A 3621-nucleotide genomic window follows, 5' to 3' on the forward strand; every position below is an offset into this window, starting at 1 on the left:
GTAATCTTTTTTAAAGGAATCTTCTGGTGTCAGTACACATTCATCTATATCTTTCTTATCCGCAAGCTTTTTCAATGGCAACTGGCATTCAGAATGAGAAATTTGAGACACCACAAGACATTGAATCACCAAAGAAAAAAATAACATATTTGTTTCCAAAGCAAGAAATCTTTCTACACCATACTAGAATAATTATCAGAATAAAGAGTTGAAATAAAAAATGTTTACTGAATAGCTGTCTATCTTTTAGTTAGAATAGGTCTCGTTCCCTAGGCAGCATGAAGAATCTTTGTGGGATTATACTAAAGAGTTATAAGTTTTAGGACTAAGTGAATGATTTAAGCTATGGAGGTCTGCAAATTATTCTGCCCCCGCCCCCGCCAAAAAAAATTAACCCTTAAATTGTGTGGCTTTAGAAAATGGCCCAAGTGTGAGATTTAGATCTGCTCTCAGTAGGTTTAATTTTACATGAATTATCGGACATGATTTGATCACCTTTTTTAGGCTCCAAAAACGTTCCCAAACTTCCAAGTATAACCAAATAGCTGTTATACACATTCTCCTGAAGAAAATACTGAGTCTCAAAACCAAGAGAGCACACCTTTAATTAAATATCTTGAAGGCAACAAAAGTACATCCACTCTATCCTCCATGTTCACATGTCCAAATTCTACCATGTAGGTCCTGCCCAGACACAGCCCTGACTCAAAGCTGAATGTGGTCTCTCCCAGTTTCGAACACTCTCTACTGTGAAAGTACTGGCATACAACTCCAGGAGAGCTGTTCACTCCCTGGTCAGGGATTTGCTTTTTTTCTTGTGACATACACCATATTCTATTCTGTAATCCAATCATTTATCTACATGCTTTGTCTCCCCTACTAGACTGTAAACCTTTTGAGTGCAAGGACCATATCTGTTTTGTCCTCTTTGAAATAACACAGATGGAAGCTCAGTGTAAATTATGAGATACTTTCACAGGTCTAAGTTTCAATTCTTGTAAAATATTTGCATCTATTAGTACCTAACACATTGTAGATGCCCAGGAAAGATTTGTGACTAACTGAATGAATAAATGACACCTTCAATTAGTTCCAATTATCACTAGAATTCCATGTGGTATCCAGTAGAGAGAGGCCCAGCAAACAGAAGGTCAACTCTGTAAAGGGCATTTGTTGGAATGGAGTCTGGCAGGCTGACCTGCCACCCTCAGTTTACTGCCCATCAAACACCAGTGCTGCCGCCGATTCTTCCATTTCACACTTTAGGATTTGGTTGCACCCTGTGGTGTCCTGGCAAGCTATCCAGAAAAGTATCCTCAGGAAAATGTGGGTGTCTGATCCCATGCTAAAAAGGCACTTCAGGACTGGTGAGTGCAGAGGTTGCCCAAATCTACCTCCACCATTTGGATGTGCAAATAGCAGCATTAGCACAAGTCTCTTCCCCCAGGAAGCAAGGGGAACTAAAAACAACAAAACCCTAGTGAGCACCTAGTTCAAAGAAACCAAACTGGGTGTTTTGCTTTGTTGCTATCTCTATGCCAAATGCATAGAACGAAGTCAATGGAGAAAAGTGTTCTGCTTTCAAAATGCTTCAAAATTTTGCAAGCTTCCTAAATTATTGTATCTATTATAATCTGCCCTGGAACAGAGATGTTACCTTTAGGGGGAAAAGCACAACCTGGTTATAGTAGTACATGCGAAAAACTATAAATAAATCATTCTCATCATGAAATACTTCTCCTGTTTTAAAATTCTGAACGGAAAAAAATTAAAATGGAAAAAAATATATTTTAGAATGGTCTAAATTGAACTGATCTGAATATTTCTGTATTGAATTGATAATTTAGTGGCCACTGGCCACTTGCTCATAGCTTAGGCTTCGTTCTTTGCTATTCACAGGTGAGGTCAGAAGCACTCAGATTCTATGACATGGTTGCAATGCTCCACTTAGAACATTTACAAACTGCTGTATTTTTTTCCACAGAGTCTCACTATTTCACTACAAAGACTAAAAGAACAGGCGCCTTGTTCTCAGGCAAGAAAACACAGAAGCTTCATTTGTTTATTATTTTTAGCCACTATGCATTTTGTGTGCTTTATAGCTTCTTGGGTAATTGTCTAATTGTGAATATATTGGCATGTGATTTGAGATCAGCTGTTTATTCCCTGGGTGGTACAGTCAATCCATAATCCTGACAGGGAGAAACCTCAGTAAAAATTCAAGCCTCAAATTCTGGGCTATCAACATATAATCTCTCTTCTCTTCAAAGGTTCTGTCTTTCATGAAAAAATTTCTGTTTAGTTTTCCTTGATTATTATTTGAAATGCAGTTTTTAAAGCATCTTCTCTCTTCTTCTTTGTTTTAAAAATGCAGACTGGCAAACAGACAAGAAAAACTGCCTCCAATTCTCCCACCCAAAGACAATCACAATTTATATTTAGTGCATAGTCTTCTCAGCTGGTTAAGAGAGTTCTTTTAGTAGGAACTGTAACAAACTCAAAATGACCTTTGTCAAGGCTTTACAGTGTTGCCATGTTCTTCAGAAAAAAAAGAAAAAATCTTCAAGCCAAAACCACATCAAGTAAGATTTTCTTTCATTTAATGTTTTTGGTTTGCCACACATACACAACTCAAATGCCCCATCAGTCTTTGGGAAAATAGCATTTTTAAGAAAAAGGTGGATTTCTCTGTTTCAAAGACCATTACAAGAATGCCTTGAATGATTACATTTCATCCATTTCCTGCTCCTCCCGGATCACCCCTACCCGTCCCCCGTTCTTCTTAAACACCTACTCCGGAATCCCTTCATCTGGTTCTTTTGCTTCCAGTTTTGCCACACTGAGGTGTGAGAGTAGGACAAAGGGATAAGATGGGAAGTAAGTACAACAAAATATAAATAGTGGCCAACTCTGGGCAATTTGAACACATGTTGCTTGTTTTAGTTTCTATTCTTACAGATATTTTTAAAGTTCTAAATATTAACAAAACAAAAGGTACAGTCCTTCCGTTCAAGGAGCTCAGGATTTCGTGTAATATGAAAACAATTAGGGTACATTCAAGACTGGCAAACAGACCATTACTTTAGAGACTCTTTTGACAGGTTAGCACAAGGTGCTGGACTCAGCAGCTAGAGGAACACAGAACAAGGAGCACCCGTCCCCTTCCCCGCCATGTTTTCTTAGAAAATGTAGGAAGGCTTCTGCAAGAGGCAGAGCTTGATTTGAGGCTGGGAGGATGAGTAGTTTGTCAAGTGTGATGGTTTCAAGTGTAAGAGTGTACTGTAGAAAAGGCCATGACATGTGTGAAATTAGACTATGAGACCATTCTGTGTGCTTGGGAAAGACAGTATATTTTTCAGTATTGCTGGGGTTGCTCTGTGTCAGCAGATGAGCTTGGAGAGGTGAGGATTTACCAGAGTTCGGATATGACCAGCTACCCGTGGGTACAATAAAGCAAGTGAAGGGCATAGTGTGAATTTTGTATTGGCAACATCCTTGAGCAGTCAGCGTGTGTGGAAAACCTTTCTTCCCTCCTTGCTCATATACAGCAGCTGCAGCAGCAGTAGCTAGGAACCTCTTCACTGTCTTGTGCTTGTCAAAACCATGAAACTTTCCGGCTGT

The sequence above is a fragment of the Rhinolophus ferrumequinum genome, chromosome 2 (assembly GCF_004115265.2).
Source record: "Rhinolophus ferrumequinum isolate MPI-CBG mRhiFer1 chromosome 2, mRhiFer1_v1.p, whole genome shotgun sequence".
NCBI classification, from domain to species: Eukaryota; Metazoa; Chordata; class Mammalia; order Chiroptera; family Rhinolophidae; genus Rhinolophus; species Rhinolophus ferrumequinum.